General features: G+C 38.1%; 1 long non-coding RNA gene across 8 annotated transcripts in view; it reads right to left on the minus strand.

Moving 5' to 3' along the window:
• Positions 1–16,375, minus strand: part of LOC122237937 — a 108,953-nt gene that overhangs the window by 751 nt on the left and 91,827 nt on the right. For 7 of the 8 annotated variants that reach the window (XR_006216723.1, XR_006216726.1, XR_006216728.1 and 4 more), the window contains one exon: positions 4,184–4,274. This is a non-coding gene — a long non-coding RNA (uncharacterized LOC122237937). Of the gene's footprint in view, positions 1–2,899; positions 3,147–4,183; positions 4,275–16,375 lie in introns of those variants that run through there. The other variant, XR_006216725.1, reaches the window with a different exon arrangement.

The following is a 16,375-nucleotide window of genomic DNA, read 5'->3' on the forward strand; positions in this document are numbered from 1 at the left end:
TGCCCGACGACATGTAAAGCATATTGCGTTTTAAAATACAAATAATAAATGGCAAGTCACGTTACTTCTTAATAAATTCATCTTATTTCCTTTTTATTCTAACTTATCATTGTAAGGCAATAGTAAATATGCGTATTTGGTAACCCAGGTTTGTTAACAAAAGCACATGTAACAATAGCCTTGCGCTACATATTTGAAAGGCCACATATTTGAAATGCCACCACTCTAATCGTACCCATGATAGAGGAAGAAATGAGGTATTGCTGTTCCCCAAGCAGGACAGCATTGGCAATTATAACAATAATAATAATTGATTGGGGATCAATGCCATCCTATTCACTATATTTCAAAAATCCTTTGTAAATGCTAGACATTCTAAGGATATAATGACAGGTAATTGAATGCAGAACTTTCTTAGTATCAGGCTAGCTTCAGATACTCCTCTCTGATGGTGTGTGAGATCTCGGAGACTCCTGGGACCTAGAAGGCCTCATCTGTGAAGTGTCGTGAGCTGGATTAGAATGACATGTTCTCTAAACCCTCCAAGTGTGAATGGTCCTGGGGCCTATGAAAATCGAATTACTCAGGCCCTTCAGAGAGTCTTAACTGTGGTTCTTGGTGAATTTTCACAGTGAGCAATTACCGGAAACAGAAGATGAATTATTGTCTGGTACTTAGAAAATCTTAATAGGATTCACTATTTAACTGTTTAAACAATGCAGTGCCTCATTGAATTAAAAAAAAAAAGAGAGAAAGAAATCACTCATACTCTAGTGAAGCAGTAATTACACAAGAAGAACAGGAAAAATGGGGCAAAAGTTTAGAAGCAGTTGGTCCTGGCAATCAGTGGCTCCTTTGATTACACATGTTCAATCGTACTGAAACTTTAAATGATATAAACACACTGTTTCATCGATATTTTGTAGCAATATATATTATTGCTATGTTTTTGAAAAGAATAACATCTCTTTCATTTCTAAACTTAATTTGAAGGGAGGTAAGTGTACCATTCTGGTATATTTGTAATTACACATACTCTTAACCCACTCCACACTAAAACAAAATTCAGTGTGATTCAGCTAAAGCTGATTCATAACTAAATACTTTAAGCAACACTAAAAAAAAAAAGGGAAATTTGATTTTACATTGTCTCAAATTTCTTAACTGGACGAAGTCCAAGTGGATAGCTCTCTCTTTAAGCACCAGGCTGCCAGTGTTCTCTGTAGGTACAGACCTTTATGTTTGAATTAAGTTCACTGATTTTTTATCCTGGTTGCCCTCTGCTAGGACATCCCATTAAGTCGGATTATTTGCATTTTATTCACACCCATTCTTTACATGGACAGCACATGAGTGGGGGGTGCGCCTGGCTGGCTCAGTCAGAGTATGCGACTCTTGATCTTGGGGTCGTGCGTTCAAGCCCCACACTGGGTGTAGAGATTACTTAGGAAAAAAAAAAAGCTTGTGAGTGGAACTGAATTTGAATCACACAGAATTAATTAAAAAAATAAAATAAATTCAATAACTTTTTTTTAAAGCTTATTTATTTATTTTGAGAGACAGAGAGAGAGCAGGGGACGGGCAGAGAGAGAGGGAGAGAGATTTCCAAGTAGGTTCTATGCAGAGCTTGAACCTACTGAACTGCAAGATCATGACCTGAGATGAAATCAAGCACTGGACGCTCGAACCTATAGTAAATTGGTTCAACTCTTCATGTCCTGTCCGTTCATCTACAGAAGGGGTGACAGTATCCATTACCTTCCCTGCTGGTGACCCTCATTGTCTTTTCACCTCCTGAACTTTCTGGAATTCAATTGAGCAATAACTAGAGGTAATCATCCTGTACACCTCACTGCCAAGTCAAACATGACAGTCTAAACTCTTTTTTGTTTCCTTAAATTATGGATCTCCCAGCCTTTGTCTTTACTTTTGATGAAAGGGACCAGATTTTTTTTTTTATCCCGTACCCACCCCCTTATCCGAGCTTTGCTTCATTTGGTTTCAGTTATTCATAGTCAGCCACAGCCTGGAAGCAGATGATCCTCCTTCTGACATGTCCTCAGATGGTTAATAGTAGCCTAACACTACGTCACAATGTCTGTATCTTCCAACTCACTGCATCTCATCATGTAGGCATGCAGGCATTTTATCATCTCACATCGTCGCAAGAAGAAGGGTGAGGGCAGTACAATAAGGTATTTTGAGAGGGAAAGATCACATTCACATAAGTTTTATTATAGTACATTGTTATTGTTCTATCATTAGTTATTATTGTTAATCTCTTACTGTGCCTTATTTATAAATGAAACATTATCATAGGTATACATGTATGGGAAAAAAACATAGTATATATAGGGTTTGGTAGTATCTGTGTTTTCACAGAACTATCTGCAAACTTGGGGACTGGGAACTATCCCCTGAAGATGAGGGGGGACTACTGAATGTCCTTTATGGCTGTACCATTTGGTTTTCAAATAACAATTTCTGCCTTTCGTCTTTTTTTAAAAAGTGAGTATAATTTAACCAAGTATTTTGCTGTATAGATTAAATGGAAGAAATCTTGAAGATTTTTCTCTACATATTTAAACCTTCAATGTAGAATATCTATCAATTGTTCTTTTTTCAGAATGCCAAATTCAGGAAGAATAAATAAGAAAGAATAATTATTGATATTGTAAAAAAAGTTTATTGCCAAGATTACTGACCACAAATGTGACTTAAAAAAACTCATTTGGCAACATTATCTAGAAATCCATCATCCTTGATTAAAACTTAAGTATTCATAAATGTTCTGAGTTCACAGTGGGCATTAAATAAAACTCCCACTTAAATTTTATCTAATAATTATATTTACCATTTTATTTATGAAGTTATACTTATTAATTAATTAAGAACCTTAAATCCATTGGTTAATATTTCAAAATTAGTTCTGTGTTTAAGACTGTATTACCTTAGGCAAAGAGTCATCTTTCTGAATGAACTTCAAAGTCCCTATTTATAGCTTCAGAGCCTCCCATCAAGAGCCTCCAAATGAATAGGTTTGAGGTGGAGGCAGGAATCTTCATTCTAACAAGCACCGCAGGTGATTTTCAGGCAAGTGGCCTTCACATCTTGAGAACTGCCTTTACCAAAGCTGATCTCTCCCTCTCAAAACAAAAACAAAAACCAAAAAAGAAAAAAATTGAAAAGAAAGAGGTGCCTGGGTGGCTCAGTCAGATGCATGATTTTGGCTCAGGTCATGTTCCCAGGGTTGTGGGATCAAGCCCCGAGTTGGGCTCTGCACTGTGCATGGAGCCTGCTTGAGATTCTCTCTCTCTCTCTCTCTCTCTCTCTCTCTCTCTCTCAATCCCTCTGTCACTCTCCCCCTACTCCTGCGCTCTAATTAAAAATCAATCAATCAATAAACAGTTGTGCCAAATCTCAGGTTATTGACAAAAGTAATGATGCTGAGTGAGGTTGATACAGTGGAGTCCTCAGTAAGGCAACTCATACATATATATGTATATATATATATACACACACATATGTATATACATATATATACATATATATACATATATATATATACATATATACATATATATATATTCACATGTGAGAACCTATGAGAAACTCCCACTGAATGAGATATTGTAACAACGCTTTTACTAAAAATTACAGAGACACCACTAGTTGTCAATTATTAAGAAGATCTAAACATAGCAACATTACAAAGTAATAGGAAAATTTTAAGGCTAAGTGATACATTGGACTGAGCTTAAGTTAACTGACTTTAGCTCCTTCTTAGGATGACCCAGGCATATTTCAACACAGTTCCATGGTATGTGGGTGGCTTCAGCTTGTTCTTGACAATGATAATAAAATAATACTTTTCTTTACCTCAAATAATGGCTCTCCTTAATCTATGGAAGACCAAATACTCTTTAGCTTCAAGATTAAGTCTAAATGAACTCTTTTCTTAAATCTTGAGATAGTTTTCTAAGCAACACTCATAATGAAGATAACTTTCTCACTAAGTTATCCAAGAAGACTTCACTCCTATTTTCTTCCTCATTCCGAACTGAAAGCCCTGTAGTATTAGTGTATATGCTATGTTTTATAGAATATTGTTGATACAGGCTAATGTCAACAGCACATGGAAGAAAGACACAAAAGAGAAAACATGCAATGTTTAGATGCTTACCCGTGGATCACTTCTCAATGAGGCGGTGCTTCCACCGCCAAGACAATTTTTCAAAATAAAGTTGAATGCATATGTTCCTAGCAATTCATATCTGTGGAATTAAGACAAGATGAATTATAATACATTTTACCAAATGTAAGGACTGCTAAAGGAATTAGCTACCCCCCCCAAGGAAACCCCCTGTCTGTCTTATAATAGCCATAAAAAATTAAGAAAGGAGACTTAGATGTAAATATGCATATAATAGACATTTCACTCAAGAATGTGGTGACCAAAACACCAAGGCTGAATCCCCCATCAACCAAGATAACATTTACTCAAAAAAGAAAAGCACTGGTAAATGGGAAAGGGAAGGCATTTTTTCTTTAACTTCTGATATAATTACAAATAGTTGCAAAAGTTATATAAAGAATTCCCATGTATTCTTCTCCCAGATTTTCCAAATTTTACTTTATCCTTTCTCTCTCTCTGCGCGCACACACACACACACACACACACATTTTTTTTTCTGAACTATTTGAGAATAATTTGTAGATATGATGCCCCTTTACCCCTAAATTCTTCAATGTGCTTCCTAAAAGAGTCCTAAATATCACAGTATCATTATCAAAATCAGAAAATTAATGCTGCTACAATCATCTCAACTCCAGATTTATTTAGGATTTGCCAATTATCCCAGTAATGTCTGCTATAGCAAAAGAAAATTCCAATTCATAGATTGCAGTCTGGTATGTTTGGCTCATCTCTAATCTAGAGCGATTTCTCAATCTCTTTCATGATATTGACATTTTTGGGGAATGCAGGCCTGCTCTTTTGTAGCCTATCAATGAGTTTGTGTTTGATATTCCCCCTGATTAGGTTCAGGTATGTATTTTTGGCAGGAATGCCCCAAGAGTGATGTTGTTTTCCTTTTCGTATCAGTAGGCACGTGATGTTGATTTGGTTGGTTCTGGTTAATGGGTTACTAGTGAGAAAAAGAAAAGCAGTCCCTGACTTCTGCTGTCTGAGAATGCCACCATCTAGGCCTTGGTGTTGCTAGGAGATGCACTGGCACTCAGAGCTGGGCCTCGGTGCTCTTGTGTTGAACAGAAACTGTTTCCCAGAATATCAATATTAGTCAAGGCCACTCTGGGACCTTGTGACAAGACCCCTCCATTATCATGTCTGAACACAGACAAAACAATGAACACTGTCATCATTGCACTAATGGCCAAACCTCCCTCTATCTTGGGTAATATGTATGCCTGTGGCTGCTTTGCCAATTATGGCTCTAGCTTCAGTCTAGTCTTCCTTCCTTCTGTATATGATTTCCTGAGATACCCAATGATAGAATTACCCATACTTCCTGACAGCTTCCAATTCAGAACCATTTTCTTTACCGCTCTCCAGAGTTACCTAACCACCCCCAAATCCTGTAAGTCCCTTCTAACTTCCTTTCACTGAACCGTCCCATGGTTTCTCATGGTGTGCGTTGTTCCTTACTGCAACAATAATCCCAGCTTGCTCGACTACAGGTGTGTTCCTGGTGGTCTTAGCCTGATGCTTAGATGCTTAGAACTGATGCTAGTGATAACATTGCTCAGTTGAGACTACTTACATATCCTGGTAATATCTACCTTTCTACCAGTTTTAGCATCCACGGATGATTCTTGCCTGAATCAGTTATTACTAAGATGGTTGTGATTTCTAATAAGAAATATATGTGGTCTTCCTCCCATTTCTGACACAAAACTCCTAAAACCTTGGGGAATTTCTTAAGCCAGGAGGGCAATACAGGTATCTTTTGTTATTTTAATGAGGTGACTTTTGCAATGCCCCTAGACCACCTAAGGACAGGGGTTGTCACCAGAGAAACAAACCATGTAATTAGAGGGTTGGAATTATCAGTCCTACCCCCCTGACCTCCGCTGAGGAGGGAGGGGCTGGAGATTAAATCAGTCACCCAAAACCAGTGATTTAATCAACCATGCTTGGGGCGCCTGGGTGGCTCAGTCGGTTGGGCGGCCGACTTCGGCTCAGGTCATGATGATCTCTCAGTTCGTGAGGTCGAGCCCCACGTCGGGCTCTGTGCTGACAGCTCAGAGCCTGGAGCCTGTTTCAGATTCTGTGTCTCCCTCTCTCTGACCCTCCCCTGTTCATGCTCTGTTTCTCTCTGTCTCATAAATAAATAAACGTTAGGGGCACCTGGGTGGCTCAGTCGGTTAAGTGGCCGACTTCGGCTCAGGTCATGATCTCTCAGTTCGTGAGTTCGAGCCCCGCGTCGGGCTCTGTGCTGACAGCTCAGAGCCTGGAGCCTGTTTCAGATTCTGTCTCTCCCTCTCTCTGACCCTCCCCCATTCATGCTCTGTCTCTCTCTGTCTCAAAAATAAATAAACGTTAAAAAAAACCAATTAAAAATAAATAAATAAATAAACGTTAAAAATTAAAAAAAAAAAAATCAACCATGCTTATGCCGTGAAGCCTCCATAAGGACAAGGTTCGTAGAGCTTCTAAGTTAATGAACACATAAAGGTGTAGGGAGACTGCCATGTAGGGAGATGTAGCAGAGAAGCTCCGTGCCCCTTCCCACATACCTTGTCCCATGCCTCTCTTCTACCTGGCTGTTCTTGAGTTGTATCTTTTTATAACAGATAGACAATCTGGTGAATAAATGGGGTTTCCTGAGTTCTGTGAGCCGCTCTAGCAAATTCATCAAACCCAAGGAGGGAATAATGGGAACCTCTGATTTATAACCAGGCAGCCAGAAGTACAGGTAACAACAACCTGTGCTTTAGACTGGCATCTGAAGTGGGGGTAGAGAAGAAAAGTCCTGTAGAACTGAGCCCATGACCAGCAAGCTGTTGCTATCTCGAGGTAGATGGTGTCAGAATAGGTTGAACTGTAGGACATCCATTTGGAGTTGGTGTCCAGAGAACTGTTGGTGTTAAGGGAAAACTGCATCCCTATCCTGCCCCATTGAAATGGGGTCCAGGAATCCAAAATCCTGCCAAATGGTAATTTTTTTCAATTTTCATCATTTTTTCTACAGTAAGAAGTTAGATTTCTATCATAAGGAAAAGCTTTCCATTCTCCCCTATTTATTGACATTATTTTGGACTTCGCTGTATTATTTTATTCCATCGATCATAACCCTTTAATATGTTATTTATTTTGACGGTCATATTATTTCAAGTTTGTCTTGTGGAAGCTCCTTCAAACTGGCCCGTGTATTCTTTGGATTTGTCTCTATCATTCTTTGACAGATGAAAGGTAAAAAGCATGTCCTCGACAATAGCGGCTTTAACTGAAGAGCATTTTACAGGATAGGTATAGTATGGTCCTTATGGACAAGCACGCCCAGCGCTGTATAGGAGCAATCCCTCTTCCTAACACTCTGATTAAAGTCTAGCCATAGTTTCATCCAGCCGCCATCCTTACAGTTACTGGTCTGTCCTCCCAAGTGTCAGCAATGACAATGATACCCTTCGTATCAGCAATGGGCTTCCACCAATCCTCAGCTGGTTTTCCCCACTGCTCCATTGACAATTAGTTTGAAGATGCCTTATGCCACGGTGAAACCTGTGTTTTAAAGTACAGAAACACCTTTCCAGTTTCTCTGCTACAGCACTGGCACTGGCATACTGCTATCAGCCTTAAAATTCAAAACTGTTTGCCAGGAGGCAAAATCGGTGGTAGAAAGCAGGAAGTCTACCCACAGCATATATTGTGTTAGTCATGAGGATGCCAACAAGACATACTTTTCCCCCTAAAATTTTTTGCCTTCAAGCAATATTAGCCTTTGAGCACGGACCAGACCATATACCACAAAGTATACGCTGAAATCAGAATATCTCAACAGACAGTTCATGAGTGTTTCCAGGGAAGATTTACTAATGACAAGACAGATATAAGAATTGTATCTTCTGTCCAGTGCTCATTGGGCTTAGAGCATGGGAAAAATATAGATATGTATACAAACAACACATATATTAATAGTATGTTCTAATGGATTGTTATATACATATATATAGGAAAAATATAGATATGTATACAAACAAACATGTATATTAATAGTATGTACTACTAGTACATATCTCTATTTTTCCCACGCTCTAAGCTTAATGAGCACTGGACAGAAGATATATATATATATATATCTATATATATATATAGATATATATAGATATATAGATATATAGACATATATAAGATGTATATATATATATATATACATATATATATGTAATATTTATGTATACATGCATGGAAGTAATTCAGAGAAGATCAACACTGTAACACTGTCTAGGACAGTGTGAAACAGAGTATTGTGACCAAAGTGTGTATCTGTGAAAGGAGAAGCAGAAATGGGGAAATTAAATGAAGAGGGAAAGGCAGCTGAATTGCTTGGATGTAGTATAGATACTGTCATCTAGTAACAACATGTTTTCCTGATATTTTAAGCATTGTTTTTGTTAATTTCTTGAATAATAACGTGGAAAAATGAACGTAATTGTAATTATGCAAGGATGGATAAGAAATAAATTTATTATGGAAGTAGAATATCCTGATTGCATAGGCACTGATACGAGAATTTACACATTCAATATGTGCTATAGCAGTAAGACAGACAGAAGATAGATTCACCATCAATGATTTAAAACAATTTTGCATTTTCTTCATATACTGTTCATTTTGTAGCATATATTATGTTAATCAGAAGACTGGTATCAGGGAGAATTTTCATTTCCTCTTAAACTTTACCTTGAGGAATTGAAACAACTAGCCTTTGATTTGTTTTTTCACTGTGCAATTTCAGTTACCAATTTTACATAGTATTAAGTATATTCATTATTACTCAAAAGCCATTTTTAAGAGAAATGTCTAGATGTGTAATTTCAAGCAAAGATTAATTTCAAATAAGAGAACATGCCCTAGGTTACTATTTCCCTCGTAAGTCAATGACTGTTAATATAAATTTGACCCATTTTTCCTTGTACACATAACCAGGTGGAATGTGGGCTTAATGAAAAAATGGAAAATTATGTAAGAACGGTTATTAACCATACTTTTATAATTACTGTGATTACATTCAAAAAGAAAAGTCTGCTCGTGAATTTCAGGAGGATCCGGAATTCTCCCCAGACTTCTTTTATCTATTTCCTGATTTACTGAACAAACATTTCTGCCCTGCAGGATGTATACCAGTCTTCCATAATAATCCTGGAAGACAAGAGACAAGAGAATATTCTCCTGGACAAGAGAATAATATGAAGTCCTTTAGGAGCTCAAAGAAGGATGAAATGTTGGCCAAGATTAACTCCTATTTTTAAAAGTTGAATCACTTTAAGTGTATTAGCTAGCGCTAGATCAAAGTGAAACCTCAAACCCACACGTACCACACATCCCATTATACCTTGGAAGCAACAATGTCCAACTCTGCGAAAAGAAATAATGCAAGGGAGAGTGTCACCTTGTTGCAGAGATGAAGACTGTGATGGGCATGCTTTGAGAGGTAAGATAATACAGTGTAGTCATCAAAAGCACAGACTTGGGAGACTCCCTGGTTGAATCTTGGCTCAACTACTGTGACCTTAGGTAAATTATTTTTTAATTGTGTGCTGTACCTCCTGCCCAGTATCATTAGGTTGTCAGGAGGAAAAAGTAAATTAACAAGTGCTAAAAGACCCTGAGTAGGTCAGTTAGACTTTTAATAAATAAGGAATACCCATTGAATGAGCTGATGTAGTGAGGTCCTTCTACACACAGGACATTGTGCTTGGGCTTAGACGGTGCCTCCTAGAAGGATCTTTAATATGGTTGATGTGAAATTATCTAGTAAGCTTTACAAAACTGATTCAATGACCATTCTATTTGCCAACCAGCTTATGTCCTGTGTCCACTTGCCCTTATTTAATCAACAGTAAGTTGGAAACGCATACTTATGCTATATTAAGTGTTGGTAATATGAAAATGCATGAGACATCATCTCGGTCTTGGAGGGCCATCAATGGTAGTTGAAGACAGGACGTACACAACCAATGATTACAAAAGGTGGCATATATCAAGTGATGGCCTAGACAGAAAATATATTTGTATGGGTACTGATGTTCAAAGGAACAATCATTATCAGGGTCACCCTTTTTTCAGTTAAGCATGACTGACTCAACCATTTCCCCTTGAATTACTGTTTCAATTTTGTTTTGCTACTCAAGGCTTGATGTTTATTTGGTCCACTCCAGTTCTAAAAGTTCTATTTCACTGGGATTTTGTTTGTTTTGTTGTCATCTTGTTGTTTTGTTTTATATCCCTAAAGAGTTGCAAAGCAACTTGAGTGCTAGATGCATGGGTTAAATTTTTTGTATCCTAGTTCACTTTGCACGGTACATGTTGGTGCCATCTATTCACAGGTGCCAAATACACACCGATATACATGTGTATTAATAAATAAATAAAATACACGGAAACCAGAAGTTAATCCACATACCAAAGTCTAAATTAGACAAGTCTCTTTTCAAGTGAAACACCGTATAGATTATTAAGTTTGTTTTGCCTATCTGCAACCCGAGGATGGTGCAGACAACCGGTAGGAGAAATGGAAGAGGGCAATTAACAGTGATAACAGATTTACAGCATACATTTTGTAAAAAGCTGAAGAGATTTGCGTTCCTTAGCCGTAAGAATGTAACGTCATGACCGAAAGTCACTCCCCGGGGATTGTCTGAAAATCATTTCCAAAGGAAGAAGAATACAGGTAATTGGCCTTGAAATGAGCCAGAATCATTTAAGTTCGTGATCAGAAAATTGAAAAGAACTGAGCAGTAGTGCTACTCCACCAGTGACCTGCAGACAGGCAGTGTTGGCACGGTCAGCCAGAACTGCCGATGTCTAATTTCCACTGCAGAAAGGGGTGCGTTTAGTAATCTGTTTTTTTTTTTTAATTTTTTTAAACGTTTATTTACTTTTGAGACAGAGAGAGACAGAGCATGAACGGGGGAGGGTCAGAGAGAGAGAGGGAGACACAGAATCTGAAACAGGCTCCAGGCTCTGAGCTGTCAGCACAGAGCCCCGACGCGGGGCTCGAACTCACGGACCGCGAGATCATGACCTGAGCCGAAGTCGGACGACTTCGCCTGAACCACCCAGGCGCCCCAGCAATCTGTTTTAACAAGCCTTCCAGGTGACTGATGCGAGCTCACATTTCTTAAACACTGCTTTAAAAGATCTTTGCTGGGAAGAATGTACATGAAACACTCATCAGAGAGGGCGGGCTTTTATTTCTCACAAGACTGCTAATCTGAATGGCAATGTAACTGACTGAGTGATTATCTCCAGACCAAACTGGCACTGCGCACTGATGATTGCAATTGCTGCCTGCGAGCCCATTAGACTTCTGCCCCCAACAGGGATGGGAACAAGTGGGTGGTGCAGGCTTGGGAGTTGTAGGCACTCCCTCTGCTTACCTTGAGAGCTCAGGACCCAGCAAAGACTGCCAGCTAAGGATTTTTAGGATAGATGAAAGTGCTAGAAAAAGGTGATAGAAGGAGAAGGGGGAAAAAATGGCAGGAGATAATGCAGTGACACAAATAGGGGACAAGGGTAGAAAAAGAAAAAGAGTGCGAAGGAAGTATGAACACGAGAATATGAGAAGAAAGAGAGGAGAGTCTATCTAAAGTCAGAGTTGAGTTCAGTAAGAGGCAAGAGAACAAAAGAAAAAGTCTGGCGGTCGCTAGTCAAGGGAGCTGCTAGAAGGGTTAGAGGCACCAGTGTGAAAAGTGCAGCAGTGCTTGGCAAACCATGAGCACCATGAAAAGGCGGGTTAGGACTAGGACTGCAATGTAAAAAAACAAAGTGTAAGAGCAAGAGATTAGAAAGCACATTAGCTGGAGCGCCTGGGTGGCTCTGTCGGTTAAGTGTCCAACTTCAGCTCAGGTCATGATCTCGCGCTTCTGAGTTCAAGCCCCACCTTGGGCTCTGTGCTGACATCTCAGGGTCTATAGCCTGCTTTGGATTCTGTGTTTCCCTGTCTGCCCCTCCCCCGCTCATGCTCTGTCTCTCTCAAAAATAAATAAACCTAAAAAAAAAAAACACCTTAAAAAAACAATAAAAGCACATTAACCAACCATGTTCCAGGGGTAATACAGGATCAGTCCTTTCTGAAGTAAGGTGATGAACCGGATGACCTCTATAGTCCTTCACAATTAATGGTTAGTACGTGGCCGCTATGTTATACGGAATGTGTGCACACAATTAACTAGAAAATACTTGTGGTATTTTTTTTTTGGCAAATTGAATAGGTACTTTTATTGGCACATCTAGGCCATTTGTTTCAAAAAGTCATCTTTACATTACATGAAGAATAATTTTAAAAAATATTTACAGAGTAGTAAGGCTACTGAGAAATTCTTTTAAATTTTTGTTTTAAAATGTAACATACTTTAAATTTGACAAAAGCTCATAAAAATAGAAAAATCCTGTTTTGGCTGACCCAGCATATCTAAACACAATGGGGTGCCTTCTTAATTACTTCCTTTAATATGCTGAGCTTAGTTTCAGAATTCATTAGGGATCAGACTTCCAGGAGAATTTCCTGTTTGTTTTGGCTAAATTATTATTGGTGAATTATAGAGAAAAATAGAACATATCAATTGATTATAGATCGTCTTTGGAAAGTATGAAATGAAAATACAAGAAAGAAAATATATCTGCCCAGAATCTAGCTATAGAAACTACAGGATGATCAGAGTATATCTCAGAATACACTAGTGAAATTCAACTCTCTCATTGGCCAGTTTTAGTAACGACTGGCAGCATATGGGTTTGTTCAAAGCAACTAGAAACATATTTACTTTTTCCTTTTTAGTGAGGTTACCAGATGGCCCCAAGAAAAGGATATGATTTTGCTCCAATTCTACATATCCAGAAAATAAAAATCTTAAATTTAATGTATTATAGCTTTCATGATTTCCTTATGATTGTACACACTGAGGAAATGATGTTATACCAAGAAAACCCCAACCCTTTAGGAACCAATCTAAGCATGAAGGCATTCAAAGATATTCAAAGACATGCTTTGTGTGGCGTTCCCTGGTACCGATAGGAAACATGAGTTTATTAGGCAGAATGACGAAACATGCTCTTTGTTCTCAGAAAAGTTGCAACACCCTGTGTGTGTGTGCATGTGTGTGTGTGTGTGTGTGTGTGTGTGGCTGGCTGTATTACTGACCAGAAGGTAAGCCATGTGGTAGCCATATGCTTCTCTGGTTAACAGAATCAGAAATTGCTTTCCTAGGTCTACACATTTCCTAGGATTTGTTTCTTCAAGTATAGATTCCATTATCCAAATATTGATAATGCCATATTATTTTAAATATTGTATTCTGGAGTAATGTTTAGTATATGTGCTGCTGAAGCAGGCACAACTGAAGTAATGTTTAAATTCAATGACCCATGCTATTGGTGCTAGTTAGTCCAATTGATTAGGGAAGATTTTTAATGAGTACTAAATTGGAATTACACAAGGTAATTAGTATTTTAGTCCCTAGTGCAAATAGCTCTAATCTCAGGACATCCTACAAATAACAAAGGGGATAGGGTGACAGGGTAAGGATAATTTCTATCAGCATCTTTACAGATCAATGAATATATCACATCTGCTTAAATACTTAAAGTGTGGGTGGATTTAGGTGGTCCAAAATAACCATGTCCTGGGGAAAGCCATATGTGGGCATAAATCTATAACTGTGCCTGACACACAAGAATAAACTTGACTTGGGGCGCCTGGTGGCTCAGTCGGTTGAACGTCTGACTTCAGCTCAGGTCATGATCTCACAGTTCGTGGGTTTGAGCCCCGCATCAGGCTCTGTGCTGACCGCTTGCCCAGAGCCTGGAGCCTGCTTCAGATTCTGTCTCCCTCTCTCTTTGCCCCTCCCCCGCTCATGCTTTGTCTCACTCTGTTTCTCAAAAATAAATAAATGTAAAAAAAAAAAATTAAAAAAATAAAAAAAGAAAGAAAGACAGAAAGAAAGAAAGAATAAACTTAATGCTGAATATTTAAGGAACTATTATACTCTTAAGAAATGTACTTTATTGCTTTATTCAAAACTGAATATTCACTGAAATAAACTGAAAAGCAATAGAATATATAAGGTTTGCTTTTTCTGACTAAATACCTCTGTTATGATGCAAATTAATTTCTTTGGGGCAAAAGTTTTGTTTTTTTAAAACAAAACAAAAAAAATTCAGAAACCTGAAAAATGTAACTAGTCCTGCAATATTTTATTTAATTACATAACTATTCATAAGTGACATTTACAATGTATGTGAAAAAACAGCTGACTGAATCTTTCCACCTACATAAAACTAACTTAAAAAGTAAACCTTTAGGGGTGCCTGGGTGGCTCAGTTGGTTAAGCATCTGACTGTTGATTTCAGCTCAGGTCATGATCTCTCACAGTTTGTGTGCTGACAGCAGAGAGCCTACGTGGGATTCTCTCCCTATCTCTGCCCTTCTCCTGCTTGCCCTCTCTCACTCTCTCTCTTTCAAAATAAATAAACATTTAAACATAAAAAAGTAAACCTTTAGAAACTAATAAATCTTAATATAATCCTTAAAATTCTCATAAATTAAATTAGAAATTTCTCTTACTTTTTCTCCAGTAGCTTTTACTTTCTATTCTCAAAAATTCATTCTAATACCAATTATAAAATGGACCCCAAATGATATAACTTAATAACTGAAAGTATTTTAAATGCCCCCCCCCCAAAAAAAAAAACTCTCAAAAAAAGTCGTTTTAATGATCGCTTTCACTAAAGATATTTTCTTATTGAAAGGATATTCTGGAAAGAAAAAAAAAAAAGATTTTGTTTGCCATGAAATACTAGCTTACAAATTGATACTAAAACTCTTTTAAAAGAGTGATCCAAGGCTCACAAATATTTAGTGAGCATTTACTGTGTGCGTGGTGCCCAGCACAGAGGTAGAACATACTCCCTATACTTCAAGGAACTGATGGTGCCAGAAAATGGATACAACAACATTAATACAAGATTGAGAGACACACAGGCCAAAGGAAAGCAGAAGGGGTTGAAAAAATAAAGGAGATTCTTCCTGCCTGGAAGAATTAAGGACAGTTCATAGGGGAAGAATTATTTGAGCTAGGATTTATAAGGGTAGATATGAGTATTTTGGTGGTGAAAGATGGATGGGAAGAAGAGCGGGATGATAGAAAGAAATCATGCGATCCAAAACATGGAGTTGGGACAGGACAGCCTACACTCTGGGGATGGTAAAGTCCAAGCTTTACCACTTGGTCCTCGGACTCGTGGATTCCTATTTCCTACTTGCAAATTCTCTCTCTCTGTTCCCTGAACTTGGAATGCCCTTCCTCTCATTCTCTCTACTATACTGTAGTCTATTAAGTGTGCAGTAGCATTATGTCTAAAAAAAACAATGTACATACTTTCATTTAAAAATACTTCATTGCTAAAAAAATGCTAACCATCATCTGACCTTTCAATGAGTCATAATCTTTTTGCTGGTGGTCTTGCCTTGATGTTGATGGCCGCTGACTGATGAAGGTGGTGGCTGTTGAAGGTCAGGGTGGCTGCAGCCCTTTCTTAAATTAAGACACCAATGAAGTTTGCATTGACTCTTCCTTTCACAAACAATTTCTCTGTAGCTTGGGCTGATGTTTGATAGCATTTTACCCACAGTAGAGTTTTCAAAATTGGAGTCAGTCCTCTCAAATCATGCTGCTGCTTTATTAACTAAGTTTATATAATAGTCTAAATCCTTTGCTGTCATTTCAACAGTCTTCACAGCATCTTCACCGGGAGTAGATTCCATGTCAAAAAAACCCCATTTTATTTGTTCATCTATAAGAAGGAACACATCTGTGAAAGTTTCACTATAAGATCACAGCAATTCAGTCACATCTTCAGGTTCCACTTCTAACTGCAATTCTCTCTCTGTCCCCACCACATCTGCAGTTACTTCCTCCACTGCAGTCTTGAACTCTTTAAAGTCATATTCATGAGAACTGGAATCAACTTCTTCCAAACTCCTGTTAATATTGATATTTTGACTTCTTCCCATGAATCACCAATGTGCTTAATGGCATCTAGAATGGTGACTCTTTTCCAGAAGATTTTACTTTATTTTGCTTAGGTCCATCAGAGGAATCACTACCTATGACAGCTACAGCCTTATGAAAT

The sequence above is a fragment of the Panthera tigris genome, chromosome B1 (assembly GCF_018350195.1).
Source record: "Panthera tigris isolate Pti1 chromosome B1, P.tigris_Pti1_mat1.1, whole genome shotgun sequence".
Classification (NCBI taxonomy): Eukaryota; Metazoa; Chordata; class Mammalia; order Carnivora; family Felidae; genus Panthera; species Panthera tigris.